Below are 5240 nucleotides of genomic sequence, written 5' to 3'. Positions count from 1 at the left end.
ATGTGCTTTGAATAATTTCATTTTTTAAAAATTTATTTAGTTTTCGCTGTGTCTTCGTTGCTGCGCACGGACTTTCTCTAGTTGCGGCGAGCGGGGGCTACTCTCTATTGCGGTGCGCCGGGCTCTCATTGCGGCGGCTTCTCTTGTTGTGGAGCACAGGTTCTAGGCGCGTGGGCTTCAGTAATTGTGGCACACGGGCTCAGTAGTTGTGGCTCGTGGGCTCTAGAGCGCAGGCTCAGTAGTTGTGGGGCACGGGCTTAGTTGCTCCGCGGCATGTGGGATCTTCCCGGACCAGGGCTTGAACCCGTGTCCCCTGCATTGGCAGGCGGATTCTTAACCACTGTGCCACCAGGGAAGCCCCAAATAATTTTATTTTTTTTTAGTGGACATAGTAAGAGTCTAGTACCTTTAAAATTCCTCTCTTAGATGATTTTTTTTTTTTTTTTTTTTTTTTGCAGTATGCGGGCCTCTCACTGTTGTGGCCTCTCCCGTTGCGGAGCACAGGCTCCGGACGCGCAGGCGCAGCGGCCATGGCTCACGGGCTTAGTTGCTCCGCGGCATGTGGGATCCTCCCGGACCGGGGCACGAACCCGTGTCTCCAGCATCGGCAGGCGGATTCTGAACCACTGCGCCACCAGGGAAGCCCTCTTCGATGATTTTTGTGGATGACACAAGAACGCTAAGCGGGCTAATAGGGATTGTGGTCTACGAATGATTTTGAATTCCCGTAGCCCAAACTTCTCTTAGCCCCCTTTTCAGTTCATTTGCCCATTTCCTGCAGTGGAGCTTTTTTTTTTTTTTAATGAACAAAAGCTTCTTATTGTAAAAAGCGGAGCCCCTGTGTTTGGAGTCTGCCACGCTTTACCAGCAGCTTTGGCAGCTCTAGCCAGACCCCCCTGCCCGCTGGCAACTTCCTCCTTCTGTCCCACGTGAGCTCTGCAATGATTTATTGACATCTGAGCAGGCAGTTGTAAAGCCTCTGACGAATCAACTCTCAATTTTTCCATGAGATATTTTAGTTCCCATGGAATCCAGAAATCCTCTAGTTTTTCAAAGTCACCCTGTGGTTTGGCCTCATACCAAACATATAGTTATTATTTATATATTGTATATAAACTGTATATATAAAATATGTATTCACTTTAAGTCCGGAACCAAGAATTGCAGCCCTAGTCACTGACGTTAACTTGTCTGCTCGCGCAGGCCTAATTGCAGACAAAACACAAACCTCCACGGTTTCCTGACAAGTCACCACAGCACAGGAAGCTTTAGGTGGGCCGCTTTTTTTTCTAAATTCATTTTACTGAAGTACAGCAGCTGATTTACAACGGTGTGTTAATTTCTACTGTACAAATCAAAGTGATTCAGTTTTACATATACACACATATATACATTCTTTTTCATATTCTTTTCCATTATGCTTTATCACAGGATACTGACTATAGTTGTTCCCTGTGCTACACAGTAGGACCTTGTTGCTTATCCATTTTGTATAGAATAGTTTGCATCTGCTAATCCCAAACTCCTTCCCTCCCCCACCCCAATCCCCTTGGCAACCGCAAGGCTGTTCTCTATGTCTGTGAGTCTGTTTCTGTTTCATAGAGAAGTTCTTTTTTTTTTTTTTTTTTTTGGCTGCACCTCGCAGCATGCGGGATATGGGATTTTAGTTCCCCGACCAGGGATCGAACTCGTGCTCCCTGCAGTGGAAGCGCGGAATCTTAACCACTGGACCGCCAGGGAAGTCCATGGATGAGTTCATCTGTGTCATATTTTAGATTTAAGTGGGCCACTTTTATCCAAAGTACATGACCCATGAGTAAACGTCATCAAATGTGCGATAGGAATAGGAATATCGGAAGAGTCAGGTTGGGGTTTTCACAGTTTGGAACCCCCAAAGCTGGGGGAGAGAGTGGAAGCCAATTTCAGTTGTTTAAAAGCCTCTTCAGGTTCCAGGGCTTCCCTGGTGGTGCAGAGGTTGAGAGTCCGCCTGCCGATGTGGGGGACACGGGTTCGTGCCCCGGTCCGGGAGGATCCCACGTGCCGCGCGGCGGCTGGGCCCGTGAGCCGTGGCCGCTGAGCCTGCGCAAAAACAAAAAAAAAAAAAAAAAAAAAGCCTCTTCAGGTTCCAGAGACAAAGCAGAGACCGGAAAAATGTCCATGCAGTTGCTCCGTCTGAAGTTTGGTCTGCTCTGCAAAAGCTGGGGTGAATCCACTGCAGATTATACTGCACTAGCCCCCAAACTGGCTAATTATTTTCCATCGGAGTGAGCTGTTTTATCTGCAGAATGGGTCGACTCCTAGACTCTAACCCTCTATGGCTGGCAACTGACAACAGATGCTCTAAATATTCGACCTGAGTTTAGCAAGACCGCAATTCGTCTGGTGAGGCTTATGTGCTTATTCAGGGAGAAATTGTAAGAAAACCCCAAAGCAGGCAGATTCTGAGCTGCGCCACCAGGGAAGTCCCTCAGTCTTACTTTTTTAACCACTCTCATAATCTCTGCCTTTTAATTGGTCTGTTTAATCCACTTACATGCGATGGTTGGGTTTAAGTCTGTCATCTTGCTATTTATTTTCTGTTTGTCCCATCTGTTCTTTGTTCCTTTTCTCCTCTGTTCCTGAGTCTTTTTTTTTTTTTTTTTTTTTTTTTTTTGCGGTACGCGGGCCTCTCACTGTTGTGGCCTCTCCCGTTGTGGGGCACAGGCTCCGGGGGCACAGGCTCCGGACGCGCAGGCTCAGCGGCCACGGCTCACGGGCCTAGATGCTCCGCGGCATGTGGGATCCTCCCGGACCGGGGCACGAACCCGTGTCTCCTGCATCGGCAGGCGGATTCTCAACCACTGCGCCACCAGGGAAGCCCCCTGATTCTTTGGATTAGTCAAATACTTCTGGTCTTCTCGTTTTTCTCTGCTGTTGGCTTGCTAGCTCTCATAACTGAGACCACTGGCTCCGCTCCGGAGCCCCGTGTTCGTGCACCATGTTCTGGAAAGTACGTCCAGGTGGAAGGGCAGGCTGCTCGTAGCGGTCACCACGTTCGTTTTCCTTCTGGCCACGGTCCTGCACTGCCTGTTGGCCAGCAAGTCATCTATATCCTGAATAACCTTAGAGCTCTCTGGTGGACACATGTCTCTAAGTTTTCCCATAAATACCTAGAGACAATAATAAGAGTGTGTGCAGCTTGCTTTCGCAGCACATACACTAAAATTGGAACGACACAGAGAAGATAAGCATGGCCCCAGCGCCAGGATGACATGCAAATTCGTGAAGCGTTCCATATGTCAAAAATAATAATAATAATAATAAGAGAGTGTGAAACCCTCAAGGAGTCCCTTGCTATAAATATTAGACTTTCTCCATAAGCAAAAGCAAACAAGAATTTAGACTCATCTGCTAGAGGAACAACAAAGAAAGAAACAGAATGCAGGAGAATGATCAGATACAGAAAAACTTGTGCAGACAATGGCACCAAAGTCAGAGGAGTTGCAGGAGTTCATGAAACAACAAATGTATTTACTTCTTTGAGCTCTTGTACAAATCTATGTAATGGTTGATTATTTTTACCAAATTTACCTTCCACTATGGGATGAATGTGTCTCTCAAAAAATTTCATATATTGGGGACTTCCCTGGTGGCACAGTGGTTAAGAATGCACCTGCCAATGCAAGGGACACGGGGTCAAGCCCTGGTCTGGTAAGATCCCACATGCCGAGGAGCAACTAAGCCCGTGCGCCACAACTACTGAGCCTGTGCTCTAGAGCCCGTGAGCCACAACTACTGAAGCCTGCGCTCTAGAGCCCGTGAGCCACAACTGTTGTAGTCCACGCGCCTTAGAGCCTGCACGCCACAACTACTGAAGCCTGCGCGCCTAGAGCCCGTGCTCTGCAACAAGAGAAGCCACCGCAGTGAGAAGCCTGCGCGCAGCAACGAAGACACAATGCAGCCAAAAATAATAAACAAAAAAAATAATACTGGGCTTCCCTGGTGGCACAGTGGCTGAGAGCTCGCCTGCCGATGCAGGGGACACGGGTTCGTGCCCCGGTCCGGGAGGATCCCACATGCCGCGGAGCGGCCGGGCCCGTGAGCCGTGGCCGCTGAGCCTGTGCGTCCGGGGCCTGTGCTCCGCAGCGGGAGAGGCCACAACAGTGAGAGGCCCACGTACCGCAAAAAAAAAATTATCCCTTGTTTTTGGAATTCTTTTATAACGTGTGTGTTATATTCCTTCTAGTTGAGCTCTTCACAAAGGATTTTGTTTTACACATGACTATGGCTTATCCCTTTAATAAACTATTTGTATTGTTTCTATATCTCGACTTTAACTAACATCTTTATTCTCTAGGGTTCAAAAGATGCAGCAATTTGTTTCAGCGCGGTGTGACATGACCACTTCTGTCATCCCCCTTTCCTTTCAGAAGTCACAGAGTAACCAGATCAGGTGTTTTTCCCCACAGGAGCTACACAGACACTCCCTCTGGAGGACAGAATATGGAAGCCTCTAAGTTGCACAGCAAGCCCCTCTCCCCAGCAGGTCTTCGGTGATTCCAGAGGCAGCGAGAACACACATTCCTTGGTCAGAAAAAGTATCTGTGTGGGAACTGCAGAGGGAAAGGAACAGCAGCCCGTATTGGTGGGAAGCGAGACGTTTCTCAGGAAGTTGCAGAATAAGCAGCACAAGTATCTGCCAGGAAAGGCAAGGACGGATGAGCCCCAGGAAAGGAGCAAACGTTACTGACACAGAGGTTCCCCACTTCCCATGTCTCAAAGTCCCACAGTCTGTGAGCTTTGAGCCGTTTGCCAAGTGTTTCCTAGCTGAGGGTCTTGCCCTCTAGGCTCTCCTGATTCTCTGGTCCCTGCAATTCCTGCCTCCTCCAATCTCTTTCTCCAAAATTCCTCTGCCTGGGAGTCTTCGGCTTCTTAGGATAAAGATAGACAGGGTCTTTCTTCCTTTCTCCCCCCTTACAGGTTGGCCAGAGTAGAGATCACTCCCTTTAGAGAGTTCCAGCTGAGCAACTGACACTGCTTCACGCTGCCAAGTGCTTCAGCAATTTCTGGGGCTTTATTTATTTATTTTTTGGCTGCGTTGGGTCTTCACTGCTGCACATGGGCTTCCTCTAGCTGCGGCAAGCTGGGGCTACTCTTCGTTGCAGTGCGCGGGCTTCTCATTGTGGTGGTTTCTCTTGTCACGGAGCACGGCCTCTAGGCACGCAGGCTTCAGTAGTTGTGGCTCACGGGCTCTAGACCGT

General features: G+C 48.7%; 1 non-coding gene across 1 annotated transcript; it reads left to right on the top strand.

Annotated features, from left to right (window-relative positions):
* Positions 1-3178: 3178 nt before the first annotated feature.
* Positions 3179-3281, top strand: LOC131749130 (U6 spliceosomal RNA). Its single transcript, XR_009333237.1, has one exon. It is a non-coding gene; the product is annotated as a U6 spliceosomal RNA (small nuclear RNA).
* The last annotated feature ends 1959 nt before the right edge of the window (positions 3282-5240 follow it).

This window comes from Kogia breviceps, chromosome X (genome assembly GCF_026419965.1).
Source record: "Kogia breviceps isolate mKogBre1 chromosome X, mKogBre1 haplotype 1, whole genome shotgun sequence".
NCBI classification, from domain to species: Eukaryota; Metazoa; Chordata; class Mammalia; order Artiodactyla; family Physeteridae; genus Kogia; species Kogia breviceps.
The sequence above is the reverse complement of the archived record's forward strand: the minus strand, read 5'-3'. Positions and strand labels throughout refer to the sequence as shown.